The following is a 12,600-nucleotide window of genomic DNA, read 5'->3' as shown; positions in this document are numbered from 1 at the left end:
GCTGCTGGCTGCTGCTGCTGCTGCTGCTGCTGCTGCTGCTGCTGCTGCTGCTGCTGCTGCTGCTGCTGCTGCTGCTGCTGCTGCTGGCTGCTGCTGCTGCTGCTAGCTGCTGCTGCTGCTGCTGCTGCTGCTGCTGCTGCTGCTGCTGCTGTCTGCTGCTGCTGCTGCTGCTTGCTGCTGCTGCTGCTTGCTGCTGCTGCTGCGCTGCTGCTGCTGCTGCTGCTTGCTGCTGCTGCTGCTGCTGCTGCTGCTGCTGCTGCTGCTGCTGCTGCTGCTGCTGCTTGCTGCTGCTGCTGCTGCTGCTGCTGCTGCTGCTGCTGCTGCTGCTGCTGCTGCTGCTGCTGCTGCTGCTGCTGCTGCTGCTGCTGCTGCTGCTGCTGCTGCTGCTGCTGCTGCTGCTGCTGCTGCTGCTGCTGCTGCTGCTGCTGCTGCTGCTGCTGCTGGCTGCTGCTGCTGCTGCTGCTGCTGCTGCTGCTGCTGCTGCTGCTGCTGCTGCTGCTGTGCTGCTTGCTGCTGCTGCTGCTGCTGCTGCTGCTGCTGCTGCTGCTGCTGCTGCTGCTGCTGCTGCTGCTGCTGCTGCTGCTGCTGCTGCTGCTGCTGCTGCTGCTGCGCTGCTCTGCTGCTGCTGCTTGCTGCTGCTGCTGCTGCTGCTGCTTGCTGCTGCTGCTGCTGTGCTGCTGCTGCTGCTGCTGCTGCTGCTGCTGCTGCTGCTGCTGCTGCTGCTGCTGCTGCTGCTGCTGCATGCTGCTGCTGCTGCTGCTGCTGCTGCTGCTTGCTGCTTGCTGCTGCTGCTGCTTGCTGCTGCTGCTGCTGCTGCTGCTGCTGCTGCTGCTGCTGCTGCTGCTGCTGCTGCTTGCTGCTGCTGCTTGCTGCTGCTGCTGCTGCTGCTTGCTGCTGCGCTGCTTGCTGCTTGCTGCTGCTGGCTGCTGCTGCTTTGCTGCTGCTGCTGCTGCTGCTGCTGCTCTGCTGCTGCTTGCTTGCTGCTGCTGCTGCTGTGCTGCTGCTGCTGCTTGCTGCTGCTGCTGCTGCTGCTGCTGCTTGCTGCTCGCTGCTGCTTGCTGCTGCTGCTGCTGCTGCTGCTTGCTGCTGCTGCTTGCTGCTGCTGCTGCTTGCTGCTGCTGCTGCTGCTGCTGCTGCTGCTGCTGCTGCTGCTGCTTGCTGCTGCTGCTGCTGCTGCTGCTGTGCTGCTGCTGCTTGCTGCTGCTGCTGCTTGCTGCTGCTGCTTGCTGCTGCTGCTTGCTGCTGCTGCTGCTTGCTGCTGCTGCTTGCTGCTGCTGTGCTGCTGCTGCTGCTGCTGCTGCTGCTGCTGCTGCTGCTGCTGCTGCTGCTGCTGCTGCTGCTGCTGCTGCTGCTGCTGCTGCTGCTGCTTGCTGCTGCTGCTGCTGCTGCTGCTGCTGCTGCTGCTTGCTGCTGCTGCTTGCTGCTGCTGCTTGCTGCTGCTGCTTTGCTGCTGCTGCTGCTGCTGCTGCTTGCTGCTGCTTGCTGCCTTGCTGCTGCTGCTTGCTGCTGCTGCTGCTGCTGCTGCTGCTGCTGCTGCTGTGCTGCTGCTGCTGCTTGCTGCTGCTGCTGCTGCTGCTTGCTGCTGCTGCTGCTGCTGCTGCTGCTGCTGCTGCTTGCTGCTGCTGCTGCTGCTGCTGCTGCTGCTGCTGCTGCTGCTGCTGCTGCTGCTGCTGCTGCTGCTTGCTGCTGCTGCTGCTTGCTGCTGCTGCTGCTGCTGCTGCTGCTGCTGCTGCTGCTGCTGCTGCTGCTGCTGCTGCTGCGCTGCTGCTTGCTGCTGCTGCTGCTGCTGCTGCTGCTGCTGCTGCTGCTGCTGCTGCTGCTGCTGCTGCTGCTGCTGCTGCTGCTGCTGCTGCTGCTGCTGCTGCTGCTGCTGCTGCTTGCTGCTGCTGCTGCTGCTGCTGCTGCTGCTTGCTGCTGCTGCTGCTGCTTGCTGCTGCTGCTGCTGCTGCTGCTGCTGCTGCTGTGCTGCTGCTGCTGCTGCTGCTGCTGCTGCTGCTGCTGCTGCTGCTGCTGCTGCTGCTGCTGCTGCTGCTGCTGCTGCTGCTGCTGCTGCTGCTGCTGCTGCTGCTGCTGCTGCTGCTGCTGCTGCTTGCTGCTGCTGCTGCTGCTGCTGCTGCTGCTGCTGCCTGCTGCTGCTGCTGCTGCTGCTGCTGCTGCTTGCTGCTGCTGCTTGCTGCTGCTGCTGCTGCTGCTGCTGCTGCTGCTGCGCTGCTGCTGCTGCTGCTGCTGCTGCTGCTGCTGCTGCTGCTGCTGCTGCTGCTGCTGCTGCTGCTTGCTGCTGCTGCTGCTCTGCTGCTGCTGCTGCTGCTGCTGCTGCTGCTGCTTGCTGCTGCTGCTGCTTGCTGCTGCTGCTGCTGCTGCTGCTGCTGCTGCTGCTGCTGCTGCTTGCTGCTGCTGCTGCTGCTGCTGCTGCTGCTGCTGCTGCTGCTGCTGCTGCTGCTGCTGCTGCTGCTGCTGCTTGCTGCTGCTGCTGCTGCTGCTGCTTGCTGCTGCTGCTTGCTGCTGCTGCTGCTGCTGCTGCTTGCTGCTGCTGCTGCTGCTGCTGCTGCTGCTGCTGCTGCTGCTGCTGCTGCTGCTGCTGCTGCTGCTGCTGCTGCTGCTGCTGCTGCTGCTTGCTGCTGCTGCTGCTGCTGCTGCTGCTGCTGCTGCTGCTGCTGCTTGCTGCTGCTGCTGCTTGCTGCTGCTGCTGCTTGCTGCTGCTGCTTGCTGCTGCTGCTGCTGCTGCTGCTGCTGCTGCTGCTGCTGCTGCTGCTGCTGCTGCTGCTGCTGCTGCTGCTGCTGCTGCTGCTGCTTGCTGCTGCTGCTTGCTGCTGCTGCTGCTGCTGCTGCTGCTGCTGCTGCTGCTGCTGCTGCTTGCTGCTGCTGCTGCTGCTGCTGCTGCTGCTGCTGCTGCTGCTGCTGCTGCTGCTGCTGCTGCTTGCTGCTGCTGCTGCTGCTGCTGCTGCTGCTGCTGCTGCTGCTGCTGCTGCTGCTGCTGCTGCTGCTGCTGCTGCTGCTGCTGCTGCTGCTGCTGCTGCTGCTGCTGCTGCTGCTGCTGCTGCTGCTGCTGCTGCTGCTGCTGCTGCTGCTGCTGCTGCTGCTGCTGCTGCTGCTGCTGCTGCTGCTGCTTGCTGCTGCTGCCTGCTGCTGCTGCTGCTGCTGCTGCTGCTGCTGCTGCTGCTGCTGGCTGCTGCTGCTGCTGCTGCTGCTGCTGCTGCTGCTGCTGCTGCTGCTGCTGCTGCTGCTGCTGCTGCTGCTGCTGCTTGCTGCTGCTGCTGCTGCTGCTGCTGCTGCTGCTGCTGCTGCTGCTGCTGCTGCGCTGCTGCTGCTGCTGCTGCTGCTGCTGCTGCTGCTGCTCTGCTTGCTGCTGCTGCTGCTGCTGCTGCTGCTGCTGCTGCTGCTGCTGCTGCTGCTGCTGCTGCTGCTGCTGCTGCTGCTGCTGCTGCTGCTGCTGCTGCTGCTGCTGCTGCTGCTGCTGCTGCTGCTGCTGCTGCTGCTGCTGCTGCTGCTGCTGCTGCTGCTGCTGCTTGCTGCTGCTGCTGCTGCTGCTGCTGCTGCTGCTGCTGCTGCTGCTGCTGCTGCTGCTGCTGCTGCTGCTGCTGCTGCTGCTGCTGCTGCTGCTGCTGCTGCTGCTGCTGCTGCTGCTGCTGCTGCTGCTGCTGCTGCTGCTGCTGCTGCTGCTGCTGCTGCGCTGCTGCTGCTGCTGCTGCTGCTGCTGCTGCTGCTTGCTGCTGCTGCTTGCTGCTGCTGCTGCTGCTGCTGCTGCTGCTGCTGCTGCTGCTGCTGCTGCTGCTGCTGCTGCTGCTGCTGCTGCTGCTGCTGCTGCTGCTGCTGCTGCTGCTGCTGCTGCTGCTGCTGCTGCTGCTGCTGCTGCTGCTGCTGCTGCTGCTGCTGCTGCTGCTGCTGCTGCTGCTGCTTGCTGCTGCTGCTGCTGCTGCTGCTGCTGCTGCTGCTGCTGCTGCTGCTGCTTGCTGCTGCTGCTGCTGCTGCTGCTGCTGCTTGCTGCTTGCTGCTGCTGCTGCTGCTGCTGCTGCTGCTGCTGCTGCTGCTGCTGCTGCTGCTGCTGCTGCTGCTGCTGCTGCTGCTGCTGCTGCTGCTGCTGCTGCTGCTGCTGCTGCTGCTGCGCTGCTGCTGCTGCTGCTGCTGCTGCTGCTGCTGCTTGCTGCTGCTGCTGCTGCTGCTGCTGCTGCTGCTGCTGCTGCTGCTGCTGCTGCTGCTGCTGCTGCTGCTGCTGCTGCTGCTGCTGCTGCTGCTGCTGCTGCTGCTGCTGCTGCTGCTGTGCTGCTGCTGCTGCTGCTGCTGCTGCTGCTGCTGCTGCTGCTGCTGCTGCTGCTGCTGCTGCTGCTGCTGCTGCTGCTGCTGCTGCTGCTGCTGCTGCTGCTGCTGCTGCTGCTGCTGCTGCTGCTGCTGCTGCTGCTGCTGCTGCTGCTGCTGCTGCTGCTGCTGCTGTGCTGCTGCTGCTGCTGCTGCTGCTGCTGCTTGCTGCTGCTGCTGCTGCTGCTGCTGCTGCTGCTGCTGCTGCTGCTGCTGCTGCTGCTGCTGCTGCTGCTGCTGCTGCTGCTGCTGCTGCTGCTGCTGCTGCTGCTGCTGCTGCTGCTGCTGCTGCTGCTGCTGCTGCTGCTGCTGCTGCTGCTGCTGCTGCTGCTGCTGCTGCTGCTGCTGCTGCTGCTGCTGCTGCTGCTGCTGCTGCTGCTGCTGCTGCTGCTGCTGCTGCTGCTGCTGCTGCTGCTTGCTGCTGCTGCTTGCTGCTGCTGCTGCTGCTGCTGCTGCTGCTGCTGCTGCTGCTGCTGCTGCTGCTGCTGCTGCTGCTGCTGCTGCTGCTGCTTGCTGCTGCTGCTGCTGCTGCTGCTGCTGCTGCTGCTGCTGCTGCTGCTGCTGCTGCTGCTGCTGCTGCTGCTGCTGCTGCTTGCTGCTGCTGCTGCTGCTGCTGCTGCTGCTGCTGCTGCTGCTGCTGCTGCTGCTGCTTGCTGCTGCTTGCTGCTGCTGCTGCTGCTGCTGCTGCTGCTGCTGCTGCTGCTGCTGCTGCTGCTGCTGCTGCTGCTGCTGCTGCTGCTGCTGCTGCTGCTGCTGCTTGCTGCTGCTGCTGCTTGCTGCTGCTGCTGCTGCTGCTGCTGCTGCTGCTGCTGCTGCTGCTGCTGCTGCTGCTGCTGCTGCTGCTGCTGCTGCTGCTGCTGCTGCTGCTGCTGCTGCTCTGCTGCTGCTGCTGCTGCTGCTGCTTGCTGCTTGCTGCTGCTGCTGCTGCTGCTGCTGCTGCTGCTGCTGCTGCTGCTGCTGCTGCTGCTGCTGCTGCTGCTGCTTGCTGCTGCTGCTGCTGCTGCTGCTGCTGCTGCTGCTGCTGCTGCTGCTGCTGCTGCTGCTGCTGCTGCTGCTGCTGCTGCTGCTGCTGCTGCTGCTGCTGCTGCTGCTGCTGCTGCTTGCTGCTGCTGCTTGCTGCTGCTGCTGCTGCTGCTGCTGCTGCTGCTTGCTGCTGCTTGCTGCTGCTGCTGCGCTGCTGCTGCTGCTGCTTGCTGCTGCTGCTGCTGCTGCTGCTGCTGCTGTGCTGCTGCTGCTGCTGCTGCTGCTTGCTGCTGCTGCTGCTGCTGCTGCTGCTGCTGCTGCTGCTGCTGCTGCTGCTGCTGCTGCTGCTGCTGCTGCTGCTGCTGCTTGCTGCTGCTGCTGCTGCTTGCTGCTGCTGCTGCTGCTTGCTGCTGCTGCTGCTGCTGCTGCTGCTGCTGCTGCTGCTGCTGCTGCTGCTGCTGCTGCTGCTGCTGCTGCTTGCTGCTGCTGCTGCTGCTGCTGCTGCTGCTGCTGCTTGCTGCTGCTGCTGCTGCTGCTGCTGCTTGCTGCTGCTGCTGCTGCTGCTGCTGCTTGCTGCTGCTGCTGCTGCTGCTGCTGCTGCTGTGCTGCTGCTGCTTGCTGCTGCTGCTGCTGCTGCTGCTGCTTGCTGCTGCTGCTTGCTGCTGCTGCTGCTGCTGCTGCTGCTGCTGCTGCTGCTGCTTGCTGCTGCTGCTTGCTGCTGCTGCTGCTTGCTGCTGCTGCTGCTGCTGCTGCTGCTGCTGCTGCTGCTGCTGCTGCTGCTGCTGCTGCTGCTGCTGCTGCTGCTGCTGCTGCTGCTGCTGCTGCTGCTGCTTGCTGCTGCTGCTGCTTGCTGCTGCTGCTTGCTGCTGCTGCTTGCTGCTGCTGCTTGCTGCTGCTGCTTGCTGCTGCTGCTTGCTGCTGCTGCTGCTGCTGCTGCTGCTGCTGTGCTTGCTGCTGCTTGCTGCTGCTGCTGCTGTGCTGCTGCTGCTGCTGCTGCTGCTGCTGCTGCTGCTGCTGCTTGCTGCTGCTGCTTGCTGCTGCTGCTGCTGCTGCTGCTGCTGCTGCTGCTTGCTGCTGCTGCTTGCTGCTGCTGCTTGCTGCTGCTGCTTGCTGCTGCTGCTTGCTGCTGCTGCTGCTGCTGCTGCTTGCTGCTGCTGCTGCTGCTGCTGCTTGCTGCTGCTGCTTGCTGCTGCTGCTTGCTGCTGCTGCTGCTGCTGCTGCTTGCTGCTGCTTGCTGCTGCTGCTGCTTGCTGCTGCTGCTTGCTGCTGCTGCTGCTGCTGCTGCTGCTGCTGCTGCTTGCTGCTGCTGCTTGCTGCTGCTGCTGCTGCTGCTGCTGCTGCTGCTGCTGCTGCTGCTGCTTGCTGCTGCTGCTTGCTGCTGCTGCTTGCTGCTGCTGCTTGCTGCTGCTGCTTGCTGCTGCTGCTTGCTGCTGCTGCTGTGCTGCTGCTGCTGCTTGCTGCTGCTGCTTGCTGCTGCTGCTTGCTGCTGCTGCTTGCTGCTGCTGCTGCTTGCTGCTGCTGCTTGCTGCTGCTGCTGCTTGCTGCTGCTGCTGCTTGCTGCTGCTGCTGCTGCTGCTGCTGCTTGCTGCTGCTGCTTGCTGCTGTGCTTGCTGCTGCTGCTGCTTGCTGCTGTGCTGCTGCTTGCTGCTGCTGCTTGCTGCTGCTGCTTGTGCTGCTTGCTGCTGCTGCTGCTGCTTGCTGCTGCTGCTTGCTGCTGCTGCTTGCTGCTGCTGCTTGCTGCTGCTTGCTTGCTGCTGCTTGCTGCTGCTTGCTGCTGCTGCTTGCTGCTGCTGCTTGCTGCTGCTGCTGCTTGCTGCTGCTGCTTGCTGCTGCTGCTGCTGCTGCTGCTGCTTGCTGCTGCTTGCTGCTGCTTGCTGCTGCTGCTTGCTGCTGCTGCTTGCTGCTGCTGCTTGCTGCTGCTGCTTGCTGCTGCTGCTTGCTGCTGCTGCTGCTTGCTGCTGCTGCTTGCTGCTGCTGCTTGCTGCTGCTGCTTGCTGCTGCTGCTGCTTGCTGCTGCTGCTGCGCTGCTGGCTGCTTGCTGCTGCTGCTTGCTGCTGCTGCTTGCTCTGCTTGCTGCTGCTGCTGCTGCTGCTGCTTGCTGCTGCTGCATGCTGCTGCTGCTTGCTGCTGCTGCTGCTTGCTGCTGCTGCTTGCTGCTGCTGCTTGCTGCTGCTGCTGCTGCTTGCTGCTTGCTGCTGCTGCTTGCTGCTGCTGCTTGCTGCTGCTGCTTGCTGCTGCTGCTTGCTGCTGCTGCTTGCTGCTGCTGCTTGCTGCTGCTGCTGCTTGCTGCTGCTGCTTGCTGCTGCTGCTTGCTGCTGCTGCTGCTGCTGCTTGCTGCTGCTGCTTGCTGCTGCTGCTGCTGCTGCTGCTTGCTGCTGCTGCTTGCTGCTGCTGCTTGCTGCTGCTGCTTGCTGCTGCTGCTTGCTGCTGCTGCTTGCTGCTGCTTGCTGCTGCTGCTGCTGCTGCTGCTGCTGCTGCTGCTTGCTGCTGCTGCTTGCTGCTGCTGCTTGCTGCTTGCTGCTGCTGCTTGCTGCTGCTGCTTGCTGCTGCTGCTTGCTGCTGCTGCTTGCTGCTGCTGCTTGCTGCTGCTGCTTGCTGCTGCTGCTTGCTGCTGCTGCTTGCTGCTGCTGCTTGCTGCTGCTGGCTTGCTGCTGCTGTGCTGCTGCTGCTTGCTGCTGCTGCTGCTTGCTGCTGCTGCTGCTGCTGCTGCTTGCTGCTGCTGCTTGCTGCTGCTGCTTGCTGCTGCTGCTTGCTGCTGCTGCTGTGCTGCTGCTGCTGCTGCTTGCTGCTGCTGCTTGCTGCTGCTGCTGCTTGCTGCTGCTGCTTGCTGCTGCTGCTTGCTGCTGCTGCTTGCTGCTGCTGCTGCTTGCTGCTGCTGCTTGCTGCTGCTGCTTGCTGCTGCTGCTGCTTGCTGCTGCTGCTGCTGCTGCTGCTTGCTGCTGCTGCTGCTTGCTGCTGCTGCTGCTTGCTGCTGCTGCTGCTTGCTGCTGCTGCTTGCTGCTGCTGCTTGCTGCTGCTGCTTGCTGCTGCTGCTTGCTGCTGCTGCTTGCTGCTGCTGCTTGCTGCTGCTGCTTGCTGCTGCTGCTTGCTGCTGCTGCTTGCTGCTGCTGCTGCTTGCTGCTGCTGCTTGCTGCTGCTGCTTGCTGCTGCTGCTTGCTGCTGCTGCTTGCTGCTGCTTGCTTGCTGCTGCTGCTTGCTGCTGCTGCTTGCTGCTGCTGCTTGCTGCTGCTGCTTGCTGCTGCTGCTTGCTGCTGCTGCTTGCTGCTGCTGCTTGCTGCTGCTGCTTGCTGCTGCTGCTGTGCTGCTGCTGCTGCTTGCTGCTGCTGCTTGCTGCTGCTGCTTGCTGCTGCTGCTGCTGCTGCTGCTGCTTGCTGCTGCTGCTTGCTGCTGCTGCTTGCTGCTGCTGCTTGCTGCTGCTGCTGCTGCTGCTTGCTGCTGCTGCTTGCTGCTGCTGCTTGCTGCTGCTGCTGCTGCTTGCTGCTGCTGCTGCTTGCTGCTGCTGCTTGCTGCTGCTGCTGCTGCTGCTGCTGCTGCTGCTTGCTGCTGCTGCTGCTGCTGCTGCTTGCTGCTGCTGCTGCTGCTGCTTGCTGCTGCTGCTGCTTGCTGCTGCTGCTGCTTGCTGCTGCTGCTGCTGCTGCTGCTGCTTGCTGCTGCTGCTTGCTGCTGCTGCTTGCTGCTGCTGCTTGCTGCTGCTGCTTGCTGCTGCTGCTTGCTGCTGCTGCTGCTGCTGCTGCTGCTGCTGCTGCTGCTGCTGCTGCTTGCTGCTGCTGCTTGCTGCTGCTGCTTGCTGCTGCTGCTTGCTGCTGCTGCTTGCTGCTGCTGCTTGCTGCTGCTGCTTGCTGCTGCTGCTTGCTGCTGCTGCTTGCTGCTGCTTGCTTGCTTGCTGCTGCTGCTGCTGCTGCTGCTTGCTGCTGCTGCTTGCTGCTGCTGCTTGCTGCTGCTGCTTGCTGCTGCTGCTTGCTGCTGCTGCTTGCTGCTGCTGCTGCTGCTGCTGCTTGCTTGCTGCTGCTGCTTGCTGCTGCTGCTGCTGCTTGCTGCTGCTGCTTGCTGCTGCTGCTGCTTGCTGCTGCTGCTGCTGCTTGCTGCTGCTGCTTGCTGCTGCTGCTTGCTGCTGCTGCTGCTTGCTTGCTGCTGCTGCTTGCTGCTTGCTGCTGCTGCTGCTTGCTGCTGCTGCTTGCTGCTGCTGCTTGCTGCTGCTGCTTGCTGCTGCTGCTGCTGCTGCTGCTTGCTGCTGCTGCTTGCTGCTGCTGCTTGCTGCTGCTGCTTGCTGCTGCTGCTTGCTGCTGCTGCTTGCTGCTGCTGCTTGCTGCTGCTGCTTGCTGCTGCTGCTTGCTGCTGCTGCTTGCTGCTGCTGCTGCTGCTGCTGCTGCTTGCTGCTGCTGCTTGCTGCTGCTGCTTGCTGCTGCTGCTTGCTGCTGCTGCTTGCTGCTGCTTGCTGCTGCTGCTTGCTGCTGCTGCTTGCTGCTGCTGCTTGCTGCTGCTGCTTGCTGCTGCTGCTTGCTGCTGCTGCTTGCTGCTGCTGCTTGCTGCTGCTGCTTGCTGCTGCTGCTGCTTGCTGCTGCTGCTGCTTGCTGCTGCTGCTTGCTGCTGCTGCTGCTTGCTGCTGCTGCTTGCTGCTGCTGCTTGCTGCTGCTGCTTGCTGCTGCTGCTGCTTGCTGCTGCTGCTGCTGCTGCTGCTTGCTGCTGCTGCTTGCTGCTGCTGCTTGCTGCTGCTGCTTGCTGCTGCTCGCTTGCTGCTGCTGCTGCTGCTGCTGCTTGCTGCTGCTGCTTGCTGCTGCTGCTTGCTGCTGCTGCTTGCTGCTGCTGCTGCTGCTGCTGCTTGCTGCTGCTGCTTGCTGCTGCTGCTTGCTGCTGCTGCTTGCTGCTGCTGCTGCTTGCTGCTGCTGCTTGCTGCTGCTGCTTGCTGCTGCTGCTTGCTGCTGCTGCTTGCTGCTGCTGCTTGCTGCTGCTGCTTGCTGCTGCTGCTTGCTGCTGCTGCTTGCTGCTGCTGCTTGCTGCTGCTGCTGCTGCTGCTGCTTGCTGCTGCTGCTGCTGCTGCTGCTGCTGCTGCTGCTTGCTGCTGCTGCTTGCTGCTGCTGCTTGCTGCTGCTGCTTGCTGCTGCTGCTGTGCTGCTGCTGCTTGCTGCTGCTGCTTGCTGCTGCTGCTTGCTGCTGCTGCTGCTGCTGCTGCTGCTTGCTGCTGCTGCTTGCTGCTGCTGCTTGCTGCTGCTGCTTGCTGCTGCTGCTGCTTGCTGCTGCTGCTGCTGCTGCTGCTGCTTGCTGCTGCTGCTTGTGCTGCTGCTGCTGCTGCTGCTTGCTGCTGCTGCTGCTGCTGCTGCTTGCTGCTGCTGCTTGCTGCTGCTGCTTGCTGCTGCTGCTTGCTGCTGCTTGCTTGCTGCTGCTTGCTGCTGCTGCTGCTGCTGCTGCTTGCTGCTGCTGCTTGCTGCTGCTGCTTGCTGCTGCTGCTTGCTGCTGCTGCTTGCTGCTGCTGCTTGCTGCTGCTGCTTGCTGCTGCTGCTTGCTGCTGCTGCTTGCTGCTGCTGCTTGCTGCTGCTGCTTGCTGCGCTGCTTGCTGCTGCTGCTGCTGCTGCTGCTTGCTGCTGCTGCTTGCTGCTGCTGCTTGCTGCTGCTGCTTGCTGCTGCTGCTTGCTGCTGCTGCTTGCTGCTGCTGCTGCTGCTGCTGCTTGCTGCTGCTGCTTGCTGCTGCTGCTTGCTGCTGCTGTGCTGCTGCTGCTTGCTGCTGCTGCTTGCTGCTGCTGCTTGCTTGCTGCTGCTGCTTGCTGCTGCTGCTGCTGCTGCTGCTTGCTGCTGCTGCTTGCTGCTGCTGCTTGCTGCTGCTGCTGCTGCTGCTGCTGCTGCTGCTTGCTGCTGCTGCTGCTGCTGCTGCTTGCTGCTGCTGCTGCTGTTGCTGCTGCTGCTTGCTTGCTGCTGCTGCTGCTTGCTGCTGCTGCTGCTTGCTGCTGCTGCTGCTTGCTGCTGCTGCTGCTTGCTGCTGCTGCTGCTTGCTGCTGCTTGCTGCTGCTGCTGCTGCTGCTGCTGCTGCTGCTGCTTGCTGCTGCTGCTTGCTGCTGCTGCTTGCTGCTGCTGCTTGCTGCTGCTGCTTGCTGCTGCTGCTTGCTGCTGCTGCTTGCTGCTGCTGCTTGCTGCTGCTGCTTGCTGCTGCTGCTTGCTGCTGCTGCTGCTTGCTGCTGCTGCTGCTGCTGCTGCTGCTTGCTGCTGCTTGCTGCTGCTGCTTGCTGCTGCTGCTTGCTGCTGCTGCTTGCTGCTGCTGCTTGCTGCTGCTGCTTGCTGCTGCTGCTGCTTGCTGCTGCTGCTTGCTGCTGCTGCTTGCTGCTGCTGCTTGCTGCTGCTGCTTGCTGCTGCTGCTTGCTGCTGCTGCTTGCTGCTGCTGCTGCTGCTGCTTGCTGCTGCTGCTGCTTGCTGCTGCTGCTGCTTGCTGCTGCTGCTGCTTGCTGCTGCTGCTTGCTGCTGCTGCTGCTTGCTGCTGCTGCTGCTTGCTGCTGCTGCTGCTTGCTGCTGCTGCTGCTGCTGCTGCTGTGCTGCTGCTGCTGCTTGCTGCTGCTGCTTGCTGCTTGCTGCTGCTGTGCTTGCTGCTGCTGCTTGCTGCTGCTGCTTGCTGCTGCTGCTTGCTGCTGCTGCTTGCTGCTGCTGCTTGCTGCTGCTGCTTGCCTGCTGCTGCTGCTTGCTGCTGCTGCTTGCTGCTGCTGCTGCTTGCTGCTGCTGCTTGCTGCTGCTGCTGCTTGCTGCTGCTGCTTGCTGCTGCTGCTTGCTGCTGCTGCTTGCTGCTGCTGCTTGCTGCTGCTGCTTGCTGCTGCTGCTTGCTGCTGCTGCTTGCTGCTGCTGCTTGCTGCTGCTGCTTGCTGCTGCTGCTTGCTGCTGCTGCTTGCTGCTGCTGCTTGCTGCTGCTGCTTGCTGCTGCTGCTTGCTGCTGCTGCTTGCTGCTGCTGCTCTGCTGCTGCTGCTTGCTGCTGCTGCTTGCTGCTGCTTGCTTGCTGCTGCTGCTTGCTGCTGCTGCTGCTGCTGCTGCTGCTTGCTGCTGCTGCGCTTGCTGCTGCTGCTGCTTGCTGCTGCTGCTGCTTGCTGCTGCTGCTTGCTGCTGCTGCTTGCTGCTGCTGCTTGCTGCTGCTGCTTGCTGCTGCTGCTGCTTGCTGCTGCTGCTTGCTGCTGCTGCTTGCTGCTGCTGCTTGCTGCCTGCTGCTTGCTGCTGCTGCTTGCTGCTGCTGCTTGCTGCTGCTGCTGCTTGCTGCTGCTGCTGCTGCTGCTGCTTGCTGCTGCTGCTTGCTGCTGCTGCTTGCTGCTGCTGCTGCTGCTGCTGCTGCTGCTTGCTGCTGCTGCTGCTGCTGCTGCTGCTGCTTGCTGCTGCTG

Source organism: Amblyomma americanum, chromosome 6, assembly GCF_052857255.1.
Source record: "Amblyomma americanum isolate KBUSLIRL-KWMA chromosome 6, ASM5285725v1, whole genome shotgun sequence".
Taxonomy (NCBI): domain Eukaryota; kingdom Metazoa; phylum Arthropoda; class Arachnida; order Ixodida; family Ixodidae; genus Amblyomma; species Amblyomma americanum.
The sequence above is the reverse complement of the archived record's forward strand: the minus strand, read 5'-3'. Positions refer to the sequence as shown.